We start from the raw sequence: 15,343 nt of genomic DNA on the forward strand, positions 1-15,343 counted from the left end.
CGTGCCAGCGTAACGACTTCTAGGTCCATGGCTCTCCAGGGTTAACACCTTATTCCTTGAATAATGTATAACTATATAGTGTGGTATATATGCAGTATAGTACCATTTATTTCACAACAGTTTGAGATGAAAACGTTACCTTGATTCCTATATCAGAGTGTAGTCATTGATTTCACTGCTTGGGAAAGAAAATACTTTCAATTTTTTAAAAGACAGAATCTCATAACCTAGTCTGGTCTTTGAACTTACTACATAGTCCAGGGTGGCTTTGAAGTTTTAATACTCCTTCCTCCACTTCCCAAGTGCCAGTTGATCATACCCACCACCATATCCAGTTTATGTGCTGCTAGGGATCAAACCCAGGTCTTCATGTATGATAGACAAGTAAGTAGTCTACCTACTTACTGATCTGCATCCCTAGGCCCCAAAGTGTCCATTCAAATATGCTGTACTGCAAAAGAGTTGCTGACTTTATTTTCAGTGTAATTTCCATGCCAAAACACTTAATTTGTCTGGTTCTCTATTGCATTATATGTGTAATGTGTTAGCAAATATTTCTTTTTTTTATTCTAGTTCGTTAGTTTTTTTTCTGTCGAGCATTATTTCATCATGGCCATTTATTGGTATGTATGAATTTTGTAATTATCTTTGCTTTTAAAAGTAGTGGACAGACTTGTGAGTGGATTAGCTCAGTCATTCTAGAATTTTACTCCTAAGCCCTGGGGTAGATGGAGTTGGTTCTTTCAGTCCTGTGGAAATTACCCTGTAGTGGTAATTTACAAATGCACTTCAGCCTGAAAGGGTTAGTGCTCCTTCCAGGAGTTACTGCATCTAGACACCATATTGTAGTCCCAGCTTTTGCTTTTATCATAGAATGCCTAGTCCTAGGTCATTTATGAGAAATGGAAGTTACTTTTTTTTCCCCCACAATGCTGGAGGCTTGGTAATTCAGTATTTAGGTGCTGATATCTGGGGAGGATCTTCTTGCTGTATCATGACGTGGCAGGGAAAGAGCAAACAAATAAACTCAAATCCCTTTCTCTTCCTAAAAAAGCCACTAATCCTGTTGTAGGATATATGTTATACTGAAGGCCATCTTCATGCAAGTATACAATGGACTTTGAGCTGTAACCCCGCCCCACAACCACTCCCCTCCCCCGCTTCACTCACTCCCATTAGTTTCCTTTGTTCCTCTAGGTCTGTGGTTCTCAACCTTCCTAATGCTGTGACCCTTTAATACAGTTCCTCATGTTGTGATGACCTCTAACCATAAACTGTTTCCATTGCTACTTCATGACTGTCATTTTGCTACTGTTACGAATAGTAAACATCTGTTTTCTGATACTGTTAAGCAACCACTGTGAAAGGGTCCTTTGACCTGCCCCCCCGCAAAGGTGTCAGGAGCCCTGGTGAGAACGGCTGCTCTACAGTGTCTCATCTACTCTCATGTCATCTGTAGTTAGGAGAAAAAGTGAGATCTGGTTTTCCTGAGATGTCGTTTGTGCTGTATGACAGGCTTTCATCAGTTTTCCTGTGAATGACACCTCATTCTTTAAATGTTATTGTATTTGTGTGTGTTGTGTATGTGTAGTGTGTCCCTGTGGGTGTGTGCACACTGCATTCGTATATAGGTCAGAGTAATAAGATGCCGTGTGTTCTGTATTGCTCCCCACCTTTTTGCTTTGAGTTAGGATCTCTCCCTGAACCAGAAGCTCATTGTTTTAGCTAGGATGTTGACCAGCCAATCAGCCTTCAGAGGATCTACATGTCTCTGCCCCCAGTGTTGGGGTTATGGGCACTTATGCCTGTGTCCAGCTTTTTGTGTATGTGTTGGAGGGTCCAGTGCAGATCCTCGTGCCCTCAGAGGAGTCACTCGTACCTACTGAGTCATCTCCCTAGCCTCTCATTCATGGTTGGAAAGATCCACATCTTCCTTATCTCCTCTGCTTATACATAGGCTGGTACCCGACTTAGCTGTTGACAAACGAAAATGGGTCTGCACTTTCCCTGTGATTTGTTGACTTGGATTTTTTCGGTAATACTTGGGAGTGGTATAGCTGGTTCGTTTAACAGGTCTTTTTAGTTTGTGGGAATCTCCACACTGCTTTTCACAGCAGAGTGACTTCTGTTCCGGCGGTGGGTAAGGGCTCCTTTTTGTCCACATCCTCACCATCGTTTTGTTTTGTTTTTGTTTCGTTTTTTGAAGCCAGAACATTTATTTTATGACTGATTGGAATCCTCAAGATGAACTGGATGTTCCAACAACTGTCCTCTTGGATTTAGATGTTGTTCCTTCATGGAGCCTGTATCTGAATCTGAATCTATGATAGACAATTTTTAGGTGCTTCATCTGCCCAGTGCTGGTAGCTTTCCGTCTCTTAGCCTTGGCATTCCAGTTATACTTTCTCTTCTGCTTGGCAGGATAGCCATATTTGCCATGGGTTGGCTGTGTGTGTGTGTGTGTGTGTGTGTGTGTGTGTGTGTGTGTGTGTTATTGCATTTGCTTTCCAAAGGATGATGTTCCCTTCGCCGTCCTGCTTCTACCGCTGAGGCCAAAGAGCATTATTTATTTTCTTAATGTCTCTAGAAGCCATTAAGAAACATCTAACATCAAGAAACTGGCCAGGGAGAAAATGAGTTCTGGAAATTCAGGCCTCCCTCTTTCACACGAGGCACGAACAGGGCACCCCCAGGGCTGCAGCGTATCCCTTCTTATTCTGCTTGTTTACCAGCAGCCTTTGTGCTCTTTTCTGTTTGCAAAACTGACACACATCTGATACAGAACTTTTGGAAAACACTTTTGCACGAAGAAAATAAAAGGTGTTACTGCTAGTTTCTGTGTGTGTTTATACATCCTCCATGCAGAAATGATAGACTGAACATGCTCTTATAACAGCTTCGCCTTGTAAAGGTTTTTCTATTTCAAATAGCTTTTAAAAAAATTGTATTTTACATTATTTATATAAATAAAGATTATATACAAATAAAATTACTATTTTATATGTATATATTACATATATTTATTGTGCGTGCGTGCGTGTGTGTGTGTGTTTTGTGCGCATCATTGCCTATATGTGGACATAAGAGGACAACTTGTTTGATCCTCTCAGGATCAAACTCAGGCTATCAGGCTTGGCAACAAATGCCTTTAGCCACTCACAGAACCATCTAGCCAATAAATATTCTTTTAAAAACATTTTCTGAGACAGTGTCTTACTGTCCTACCGGGCCTGAAGCTCTGTGATGTAGACCAGATTAGCCCTTAAACTCATGGTGATCTATCTAACTGCCTTTGCTTTCTGGGGGTTTGGATTAAAAGTATGTGCCATCATGATTGGCTATAAAATTAATTGCTGTAGAATATTCTATATTTATGCCAAATTTATGTCATCCTTTATCATTTTATCCTAGCAATATTGACCATTTTTGACTAGATTTGGGATCTGCCTTCAGTTGCTAGGCTTGCAGGACAAACACTTTGATACAGAGTCGTTTCATAAGCCCAGGTTTTGGTTTGCTTTTTGTTTTAATATCCATATGTGTGGTGTCAGGTAAGATGAATCAATCAATGGAGAAGAAATGAAGTCTAATAACCCAAACCTAAGTTTAAACAAAATTATGGTAATTTCAAGTTTCCTTGGTACAGATGAAGTGTGTGAAAAACGCATTGCAGGAACCTGGGGTTGCTCTCTGCTGTCCAGGAAAGCCCGTGTTCATATTAGTTGGTTTTGACTGCTGCTCCTCACATCCCAGGGCCTGGGGAACTGGAGCAAAGATTTGAAACCTAACACCTTCTGGAGAAAAGAGAAAGCTTTAAACATTTGGAGGGATGTAGCAAGTCCACGTGATGTAGGATATCAGAGGGTTGCCTATTGCCAAGTTGCTCTCTAGATGTGGCCGGAGAGGTGATTGATTATAAGAGGGCTCTCATTGAAGGCTGAGGTTTTTTTCAAAACCTACTTTTAATAAAGGTTCTCAAATGCTTTGATTCTCCCAGCTTCTAGCTAACCATCCAAAAGGTAGGAGAGAAAAGATGGTAAATAGGGGAATGTGATGTGGACCTTTTTAGAAGTAGTTCTTTAGGGTGATTCCAATCTCCCCTTGTTAGGATACCAGCAGTCCAGTTCAGTAGTGTCAGTATACCAAACAAGAATCAGCAGCAGTGGCAGGATCCGGCTGAAACAGCCAGGCTTCCGCAGAATCCACAGGAATCAGTGGCAGTGATCAGAACCAGCTGGGGCACCAGGAGAAGTTCTCTGTCGAGCCTTTTGCAACCAAAGTGAAGATCAAATAAAGCATTGCAAGAACGCTAGGTATGTAAAAGCGCACCCGTCACTGTCTCTAAAGTCCTATTTATACTCTCTCCAAACATCATGTGTCCTCTCATGGGTCTAGCCTCACCAAAACATCACATGAATATGCATCACACGACACAGCCAGAAACTTCCACTTCATCTCATTCATACAGTCATCTTTTATTTTTTCCTGCTGAGAGGAAAAGAGGGGAAAATAGGTTTCAGAAAATGAAGACAATTACTGATTGGAGAGAAATAAACATGGGCGAGGAGAGCATAAGACGAGCCCATAATCTCAGCATTCAAGAAGCTGAGGCAGCGGGATCAAAGATTTCAGGTCAGCCTTGAATACAAACGGAATCCATGACCACCCTGGGGTGCAGAGTAAGACTCCCTGGCACGTGAGTCACTGGTGCCCATGCCAGACAAATTTCCTTGCCACTGAGCTATACTTTCAAGCCCCTGAATTCTGAGCTGCACTTCGTAGTCAAATGAGGTTTGGAACATCACACTGGTAGTTAACCTCAGTGTGATAAGCTTTACTTGTCCTTGTGTCTTGAAGCCTCATGTTGATTCTTCCAAATATACCTATTTTCTTAAAGCTAAGTTACTGTCTGACAGAGGACAACACTTTTACATTTCTGGAAAATAGTTTTAGGAAGAAAACTCTTGTAAAAAAATAAGGTGTACAAATCTTAACATTTCAAATATTAACTACTTAAAAATACTTCCCCTTTCTGAGGGGAGGCAGAGGGGGTGTGCATCTTGGGGAGAGAGGAGGTGTGGAGGGGAGAGACTACTAGGGGTGGGAGGGAAAACTACCATTAGGATGTAATACATGAGAGAAGAGTAGAAAAATGTTGTTCCCCAGGTACAATCACTGCGCTCACCCTGTACCTTAAATGACTGTTGTTTTTTGCTTCATGAATACCAACGTAAATGCCAACAACAAAGATTATTGCCAAGACCCAAATGCTATCTATCATCTGTTCCACTTTGATGACCCAACAAGGTAGCCACATTAGATTTGGGAATTGTATTTGTATGGCAATGGGAAGGATAATCAGTAGGACCAGACTGTTTGGCTGTGCTTACTTTTGCTATAAAGGCAAATGAAGTTATCAATATCTGTAGGCGGTAGGAGTATAGGTCAGTCCTTTGACTTGTCTTAAATTTTTTTTTAACAATAGAAATGCTTTCTTTTTACACATACATTTGACACAGTGGAATATGGGCAAAGTAGAGGAAGGAGCCCACATGTGTTTTATCCTGGTCTTCCCTCGTCTGTTCTCCAGATACAGTCACTGCGTTTTTTGTCATTTTTTTTTTGAAATAGTAGATCCACTTTAGGGAAATTCAATCAGAGTTGGCATCCTGGTGGCAAAAGGAAAGGCACAGCCTTTGGAATCAAATAAGCTTGAGTTTGCGCCCTGTCTGTTACTTGGTGATTCATTGCACGTGTTAGTTACATGTGACCATTGTGAGCCCCTCTGTCTTCATGTGGATAGAGCTCATGACACCAGTTGGGTCATTTGGAGAGGTTATATGATGCTTTAACAGTTGTCACTCTTGAACACAGTTTAGGGATGGAACAGACTCAGGAGTTTATTGAGTCCACCTAGAATGAGCCAGTTTCCTTACACTTTCATGACAGTGTGCTTATCCAATGAGCAAATAAATCATCAGTGGGCTCGAGAGTCTTTATGGAAGGGAAGTCACGTGACGCGCCTTCTTTAGATGTGTTTACCTAAGTTTTCCTTATCTCCATTTCCTTATCTCCATAATTGTCCTTATCTGCAGCTACTGGGTGTAATAAAGACAAAAAATGTCTCTTTTCTCAAGAATTAGTCTTAGCGGCACCTCACCCCTTTGAGAGTCCTCCTTTGGTATGGGGAGACCGCTGCTTGCAGTGCTAGGTACTGCTTTTAATCCGAAGCTCCCTGGAGATTTTTATCTAATCAATTTGTAAATGTTGCAGTGAGGCAGCAATAGGCTCTGCCTAAATTACCTTTTATTGCAAGCAGTCTATGTGCATACAACACACTATTGCTTTTAACTTGTCAATGTTATCAGACTGTGCCAAACATGCAGAGATTAAAACTTGAAAAATGATTGAGGTTAGAGCTATTTGGACTGCATATGCCAAAGAAAAATGTTTTACCAGAACCCTCTAGAAAATGTGGGTTTTGGAGCCTTTAATCACATGAGCTAATATTCTGTGTAAGAGGGCGTGATAAAGAAGGCTCTGGGTCTCATCTCTCATTTTTCAGAAGGTTCAGAATTTGAATAAGGATACGATTATGAAAATCCTTTCATAGAAAATCCAGCTAGAGCCTGAAGGAAGGTAGCATGACTTCTCTATCCCATCTGTGATTGAGAAACCTCAGAGTGTGAGACGTGACAGAAATTAACCTAATACTGTATCACATCTTTTTAGAGGTTTCAGGAAGAAAGAGATTTATCATTTATTAATTCTCATATGTTGACCTATTATACACATCTATGCTCTTACCCTCTAACAATATATTCTCTGCCCCGTATCAGTGATGAAACTAAATGAGAATGTGTCACATTCCGGATACTCCTCCAGAGGCCATCTGTCATGCTTCATACACGCCAGTGGGCTCCTTCCTAGTGCTGTGCTTGCTTCCTCTGCTTGAGGCCTCCTTCTCAAGCTTACAAGGCTTGTGCCCACACTTTCGCAGGTCTCCAGTATGATGCCTGGTTGTTCTCTAACATCCTGCCCTCGTCCTCGTCTCCAAATGTCTACTGCTTCATTCCCCCCACCACACACACACACACACAGTACTTACTGTCATCTGCCATCATAGCTGGGTTTTTTTTTTCCTGTCTCCCACCGTATACTATTGGTTTGACAAGGCCAGAATTTTGCCCTGGACATTGCAGAATACTCCACACTTAGGGTAATGCTTTGAACATAACTGTTTAAAAGATAATTTTTGAGTAAGTGGGAATTCCAAAATTAGTTACTAGTTAGTTAATAGGAATGGTTTTATAAAAATTCATTGTGTTTATGGCACTTGTTTTTTTTCTTCAGTCACCTACTGATGCAGCTCTGGGCCTATGAACTACAATAGCCAGAATGGCAAGATAGCCCCAAAGGTGCAATAGTGGCACATATTCTGGCCATAACCAACAGCTGTCTAATTGGACTATAAGGAAGGCCTATTCAATAGGAGGGAATTCATGCCTGGTACTGTCCAGTGGGCAAGAATCCATGGCTGGTGAGGCCGTAGAATCTAAGGTGGAACCTACTGCTGCCACTTTCCTAAACCAGAATGATTTCTAACTGTGGTCTAAATGCTCACCCTTAGCACAGTTAAGTGTAGCTCACTCCTGTCAAAGAAGATTTTTCTTTGCAGCAGATGGAGATGATTACAAACAGCCAAAACTGATCAAAATACAAGTAGCAACTGAGCATGGGATGCCCTGCCCCAACTACAACACAATCTCTACACCCACAGCTCAGGGAACATCGTTGAAGAAAGGAGCAGAAAGATTGCAAAAACTAAGGGACCAGGATGTCTTGCTGGGAGACTGTGCCTTCTAGAATAGCTTGGAAGCTGCACCCGTGAAATCTCAACGGTATGGCTGCCTAAGCAAGCCAAGTAATCACAACAGCAATCAACATGCTGATGTAGATGAGGAAAATTTCACAAGGATCTACCCCTATGTGAAGAGCTATAGGCAATTAATGACGGCCCAGAGAGGAGAATCAGTGCACCTTAGGGATGGGACCTCTAATTTGTTATCCAATACCAAGTGTCCAGCCCCAAATGCATATGCGTAGGAGAAACCCTAAAGGGACTTTACAGGTTGTATTTATATATTCATTAGTATATGTAGTATATTTGTAGTATACACACACACATACACATAAATATACACATAAAACAAACACACTTAAAGAAAAAGAGACTTTGAGTTTTTGAGAGAATGGGAATGTAGGAGGAGTTGGTAGGAAAAAAAGGAGGGGAACTTTCTGTAAATACAGTACACATATATGAATTTTTAAAAAATATTCAGGGTCAAGGGTGGAAATCAACAGATGAAGCAAACAGAAGCCACAACAATTAGGTGTTGACGTCCTCCTACGTGATAAGAAGGGACTTAAAACCAAAACAAGGCAGCAGAGATCAGGAGAGGACTGCGGGATAATGAAGGAGGAAGTCTCCGAGAATATAACTATTCTGAGAGTCTTCAAGACAGCAGATGACACTCAGGTACCATCTGCCAGAGGCAAAACTCCGTGTTCTGTCTCTTGAAAACTTGTAATACAAGCCTCGCTTTGCCTGATGCCGCCACTCAGCGCCGTCCACAGCAGTCCTTCCTGTTTCCCACAGAGCTCCGAGGGTCCTTCTTGCCGGAGTGGAAATGTGCTTCTCCCCGGAGAGTGGCTGAGATTATTGTGGGTGAGAAAAGAGGCACCAGATTGTGAATCTTGGAATCAAAGTTACTGAGTCTGCCTTTTAGTAATTACTTGATTGGTCTGGATGTTTAATTTCTTCTTTTGTAAAAATGAGACTAATAATACTCACTTAGTGGAGGTTTTGTGAAGATTAAATAAAATAATAAATGTGAAGATGCCCTTCAAGATGAAACGGATCCTTCATCAACGCTACATTTCCCATAGAATAATTAAGTATTTTATCTTCTTTATTTTTCCTCCCCTGACTTTTCCCAGGCAGGTCTTAATTATTATTTTCTTTCTCTGTTTCCATATTTGCAATAACTGTTCCTTTGTCCATCCAGTTTTAGACTGAGAGGGAGTGTCCACAAGCTGGCAGTCCATAACCCAAGGGTGTGTCACGGTCCAGTTTCATCCCGAGTAGTCCATCTTTCTTGTCTTCTTCTCCTCATTCAATGGGTCATAGACCATTTCCCATCTGCCATGTGTTCTCTAATGATGTTCATTCTAGATGGGTCTGTCTCGTGCAATTGATTATTTCAGACCAGAGCTGTCTTAGAGGCTTATACCATTTTCTATGTTTCTCAGCACCAGAGTGGGAGACGGCACAGTGTAGTCAATGCTTCTCTGCTAATTGCTAACTCTGTGAGCTTGATCAAGCGACATCACTCTTTACAATTTGGATTCCTTGGCTATGACTGCAGCATAATAAGAACTATCTAGTTTTGAGGATCAAAATCAATATGACACGCTTGTGAAGCGTCTTGTACTGCACGTTTCCCTAAGTCAGAGGTTCTCAACCTGTATGTTAACAACCACTTTGGGGGTCAAATGGCCCTTTCACAGGGGTTGCATATCAGATGTCATGGATATCAGATATTTACATTATGTTTTGTAACAGAAGCAAAGTTACAGTTATGATGTAGCAATGCCATAATTTTATGGTTGGGAGTCACCATGACATGAAGAACATCACTAAAGGGTCTCAGCGTTAGAGACCCTTTGATTGTTGAGAGCTGAGAAGCCCTGCCCTAAGTGCTTAGAGAGTAGTAGCTACCGGTTTGATTATTTCTTATCTATCGGCAGTGAGTTGCTATATGGCCTACTGTTGGGGATAATTGTATTCATTTCCAAATGCTGCTTGCCTTAATTAGGGTTTTACTGCTGTGAACAGACACCATGACCAAGGCAACTCTTATAAGAACAAGATTTAAATGAGCTGGCTTACAGGTTCAGAGGTTCAGTCCATTATTATCAAGGTGGGAGCATGGCAGCATCCAGGCAGGCATGGTGCAGATGGGGCTGAGAGTTCTACATCTTTATCTGAAGGCTGCTCAGAGAAGACTGACTTCCAGGGAGCTAGGATGAGGGTCTTAAAGCCCACTCCCACAGTGACACACCTTCTCCAACAGGGCTACATTCTAATAGTGCCACTCCCTGGGCCAAGCATACACAAGCCATCACACTGCTCTAACACTACCACAAACTTCTGTGGGTTAACACAACACAGGTCAAACATCTAGCTGAGTTTCACTGACATGAAATGAATTGCCTTCAGAGCTGTGCCCTTCTGGAGATTCTAAGGGAGAGGCATTTCCATGGCATTTCTAGTTTTGGAGGGTTGCCTGCATTGCTTGGCTTGTGACTCTTCATCACTGCAAACTCTTTGTCTGTTGATCCTTCTCTGACACTGACCCCTTCACTTCCTTTGTTCACTTACGAGAACACTTTATTATCTTTGGGCCTTCCTAAATAAATAATGTGAGAATTCTTTTGTCATCTGTCTGTCTGTGTTTTGAGATAGGGTTTCACTGTATAGCTTTGGTTGTCTTGAAACTCACTCTATAGATCAGGCTAGCCTCAAACTCATAGAGATCTGCCTGCCTCTGCCTCCCAAGTACTGGGATTAAAGGCGTGCACCACCACCGCCCACAAAGATTAATTTTTTTTTAAATATTTATTTATTTATTGTATTGATGAGTACACTGTAGCTGTCTTCAGACACACCAGAAGAGGGCATCCAATCTCATTACGGATGGTTGTGAGCCACCATGTGGTTGCTGGGATTTGAACTCAGGACCTCTGGAAGAGCAGTCAGTGCTCTTAACCGCTGAGCCATCTCTCCAGCCCATAGATTAATTTTTAATACATTTTTTCATGCAATTTATTCTGACCATGGTTTTTCCCCCCTTGTCTCCTCCCAGATCCTCCCCACTTTCCCATCCATCCAAATAGATACTTCTTTCTTTCTCCCTCTTAGGAAAAAAATAGGCAAACAATCTCGAATAAAGAAAAATAAACAAACAGAACAAATAAACAAGAGAAAAAGCATGAGAAACACACACACACACACACACACAAGATCTGTAAAACTACAAAACCATATATAAACAAAAACCAGTAAGACAAACACCACTACTACAAACAACAATAACAAAATGCTCAGATAAAGTATTATGAGATGAAAAAAATCAAAAATACCACTGAGTTCATTTTGCGCTGGCCGTCTACTTCTGGTGCAGTTCATATACTCAGTGAGACTCTGCTGGAGAAAACTAATCTTTCCTTTGTGAGTGACTGGAGATAGCTTCTGGGGTAGGCGTAGGGGCTCATGTCCTTCTCCTCTCAGTACTGGGATCCAACCTGGTTCAGGCCTGTGCTGGCCCTGTGCATGCTGCCACAGTCTCTGTGAGTTCATATGTGTATCACTTTTGTGTCTGGAAGGGGATCCTTGGTGTCTCCCATCCCCATTGGCTCTTATAATCTTCCTACCCACTCTTCCACATAGCTCCCTGGCTCTGAGAGGAGGGTTTGATAAAGACATCCCATTTAGGATTGAGTATCCCAAGCTCTCTCACTCTCTGTACATTGTCTAGTTGTAGGTCTCTGTATTAGTTCCTATCTCCTGTAGGGAGAAGCTTCACTGATGATGGCTGAGTAAGATACTAACCTATCAGTATAGCAGAATGTCACTAGGAGTCATTTAACAGGACAATAGAGTTTTGTTTCCCTGTAGGCCCATGGCCTATCTAGTCTTAGATTCTCAGCTATCCAAGCAGTGTTGGCCATGGGTTCCATCTCATGCAGTGGTCCTTAAATTCAATTAGGTATAGGTTAGTTACTGCCATAACTTTTGGGATCATTTATTCTTCCTGCTATACCAACACTGTAAAACTCATGGGGCTGGGGAGATGGCTCAGCGGGTAAAACATTTGCTTTGTAAACCTGATGTTTTGTGTTTGAATGCCTGGAAGGGCATAAGGTGGGGTTCAGTAGCATTTCTCAATATATCCTGAACTGGGAGATGGAGGAGGAACTTGGGAGACTCCCTGGAAGGTCTCTGTGCTGGTTAGGTTTGTTTTGTTTTTGTTTTTTCATATTGACACAAACTAGAGTCATCTGGAAAGAGGGAACCTCAGTTGAGAGCATGCCATTAAGTTGGTCTATTTATTGGTGAGCCTATGGGGCATTTTCTTGATTAATGATTGACGTGGAAAAGCTCAGCCTACTATAGGTGATGCTACCCCCAGCAGGCGATCCTGAGTCTTATGGAAAACAAATTGAGCAAACCATGCTGATAAGCAGCATCTCTCCACAGTCTCTGCTTCCTTTCCTGTCTCCAGACTCCTGTCTTGAGCCCGTGTCCTGGCTTTTTTTTTTTTTTTTAATAACAGACTGTAATTGCAACGTGTAAGCCAAATAGACTCCTCTCTAGTTGCTTTTGGTCATGGTGTTTACACCCACAGTAGAAGGCAAACCATGACACTAACATAGTCCAGCTAGCCTGGCATATGGAGCAGAGAATAATAAGAAAGATTCTGTCCCAAACAAGGTAAGGATCAATGCTTGAGATTGTCCTCTAATCTCTGCATGGCACCAGAACACCTGTTCATAAACATACACACAAATGATGACAGACACAAGGACACAGACAGACAGACAGACAGACAGAAACATTTCCCCCCCCCCCTCCATGGACAAACACAAAATAAACAAAGCCCTCACTCATCTATTGAACAAGTACTCCTACTTACTCATCATTTTCTGCCAGTTCTTGCTATTATTATTATTATTGTTATTATTATTATTTTGTTTTTAAGACAGGGTTTCTCTGTGTAGTCCTGATTGTCCTTGGACTCACTCAGTAGACCAGGTTGGCCTTGAACTCAGAGATCCATCTGCCTTTAACTCCTGAATGCTGGGATTTAATGCATGCATCTGGCCTTGCTTTTATTTGAAACACAAATAAAATATCTGACCAGGGCATGACATTAACATGCTGCAAGGACTCTGAAGCAGGAGGAACACAAGCTGAAGGCTGATCTGAGCAACTTGTCAGTCTTTTCTCAGAATAAAATTAGTAAGGCAAGAGGCTAGTGAACTGACTCAGTGGTTAAGACTGAGTCAATGGCTGTTCTTCCAGAAGAACTGAGTTCAACTCCGGAACCTGCGTGTCAACTCATGACCATCTGTAATTTCAGTTCTAGGGAACTGACACCTCTTACCTCTAAGGGCATGCAGGTATGGACATGGTGTACATATATATACATGCAGGCAAAATACTCTGTACATGCAATAATAAAATTAAATTTAAAATATAATTTGAATTTAAAAGGCAAGGGCTATAGATTCCCTTGTGAAGCCTGGGTTTAATCTGGTTTAAAAAAGTCTGTGGGTAGTGGATCAATTTTATGATAGTACTTTCAAAATGTGAAGGGGAGGTGATAAGAACTCACATTGAATAGTTACCCTGATTTTAGTGGCCTTTTGAATGGTAGAGAAAAGCAAAATGTAGGGAAGGCCAATAAACCAGAAACAGTGTCCCAGATGTCCATGGGTCATGTCCGGTAGTTTTTCTGAGCCTTGTATTTCCTACTTAATATTCTCCCTGACTCCTTTGGACTCAAACTTCTTTTCTCTTCCATAGTTCTTCTCTTATAAGACCATCAAGAAGTAAGCTAATACACTGGGGGAGGGAAGGGGCTGTGAAGGTCTCCTCCTTTCTAGTACTGGACAACATGACACTCTTTAATTGTTTTGGTACTTTTCATCACTGTCTGGATTTGTTTGTACTTTGTCTACTTTAGTTCGGAAAGGGCTGTTATGGCTGAACCAGTTTTCTTTTTATCCAGGTTTTTGTTTGTTTGGTTTTGTTCTGTTTCAAGTCAGGGTCTCTCTGTGTAGCTTTGGTTGTCTTGGAACTCACTATGTGGACCAGGCTGGACTCATAGAGATCTGCATGCCTTTGCCCTAGTTGCTGGGATTAAAGACATGTACCACCACTGCTGGCGGCATGGGCTTTAAAACACAAGAAGCGTTACGTTACCTGCTCTCTCACCTGTCCACTGTTCACAAGGAGGGATCTCTATGAGCTACCTGGTTTGTGGAGCACATATCGCTCATTCTCTGAAGATTCCGCTGATGTCCAGCAAATCTTCACTGGCCGCCCACTGTGGGAAAGGTAGTACCGCTGTGCAGGAGGTGAGGGAGGGGTTAGCCTCTTGAGCTTCGTGTGTGCATGCTCTGTGATCCTTTGATTTTGCTCGATGTGCCTATGAAGTCTAAGCCTTTACACTCAGAGGCTTTAAATATGGGAGGTGGGTTTATCTGCGCCAGCTCCAACTGTGCCTAAGAGTCTAAGGCCGAGCTTGAGCATAATGGGAATGATTTGAATGCCATCCAAATCAATTTCCTCTCAGATATTGTGAAGACAGTGGTGACAGGTACACACCATACAAACTTCCATCTCCTCCTTAGACTTTCCTGAGTACTAACCATGTCCTTAAGCATGTGCAGACGAATGCAGCAGAAAGCAGTATGTGGCTGACACAAGTTGGGGGAGCAAACCCATCATGCCAAAACGAGGTAAAGGAACTACTCTGGGATTGTCCCACAGCGCATCAGAGAACAGTAGCCGCACACATTGTGTTCAGGCAGGATCCAAAAGCAGAACCGCTGAGCGTTTTTGAAAAGTGAGTTATTCCAGTTTTTAAGTACTATGAGAGGAACTGGGGAAGTCAAGTCCAGAAATGGGCCCAGGGATCAGAAATAACAATAGTCTCTAGCCTCTGCCCTGAAATGCCAGCTATCTTGGTCGGCGAGAGCAAACTGGCAAGGGGATTCTGGGAGGACACGTGCATCCTGCTGTTACTGAAGGAAACTGGTGGAGAAGAGCACGGAAGGTTCCATGTCTGCCTGGTCAGTGGGACTAGCTGTTGAGATGACCTGATGTGGGAACAGAGGAGGGCAGGGATCAGCCAGAACCTGTTTGCTGCTCTATTTGCTTCTGTCAGTCAAGACTTTAATCCTCCAGAACTCACTCTTGTGAGGTTTTCTTTGGGTCAGTGTGAATGCAGGAAAGATCCTAAGAAATGTGGTCCCTGCTTCGTCAAGTTAGCAGAGTTCAAAACCATCGCCTTCAAAAGCGCGGGAAATTTGCATAGGCGAAGTATGAGTAGACACGGACTGTTTAATACGGACTGTGAGCAAAGGCTCGGAGGTAGGAATTAGCGTTTATGAAATTAGTGTTTATGAAAATGTGAGTAGATCAGCCTCGGGGCAGGGAAGGGTTCGTGCCAGGAACAGCCTAGAAGCAGGGAAGGATTCGTGCCAGGAGACC

This window comes from Grammomys surdaster, unplaced genomic scaffold, assembly GCF_004785775.1.
Source record: "Grammomys surdaster isolate TR1022 unplaced genomic scaffold, NIH_TR_1.0 341, whole genome shotgun sequence".
NCBI classification, from domain to species: domain Eukaryota; kingdom Metazoa; phylum Chordata; class Mammalia; order Rodentia; family Muridae; genus Grammomys; species Grammomys surdaster.